The following is a 344-nucleotide window of genomic DNA, read 5'->3' on the forward strand; positions in this document are numbered from 1 at the left end:
CTCTTCTATGTGGTCCCGCACTCCACGCCCCACCCCTCCACGGGGCTTCTGCCCAGGACTGCGGGCTCCACGAGGGTGGAGGCTGTGCGGGTGGCAGCTCATGGCACAAACGAATGGCTGCTGCAGCCAGAGAGCCCAGAGCCTCCTTACCGGCAGGCCACTTCCAGATCGCAGTCCTTATCCACGTAGCAGGGGCTCTTTCCTCCCAGCTCCAGCGTGACGGGGGTCAGGTGCTTGGCAGCAGCCATCATGATGATCTTTCCCACAGCCGTGCTGCCCGTGAACAAGATGTGGTCGAATCTCTCCTTGAGCAGCTCCGTGGTCTCAGGGACACCCCCGCTGAT

The 344-nt window shown here is 62.8% G+C and overlaps 1 pseudogene; it reads right to left on the reverse strand.

The window, feature by feature from the left end:
• LOC103582782 overlaps positions 1-344 on the reverse strand; it is a 13103-nt pseudogene that overhangs the window by 8070 nt on the left and 4689 nt on the right.

This window comes from Galeopterus variegatus, unplaced genomic scaffold, assembly GCF_000696425.1.
Source record: "Galeopterus variegatus unplaced genomic scaffold, G_variegatus-3.0.2 Scaffold17860, whole genome shotgun sequence".
NCBI lineage: Eukaryota > Metazoa > Chordata > Mammalia > Dermoptera > Cynocephalidae > Galeopterus > Galeopterus variegatus.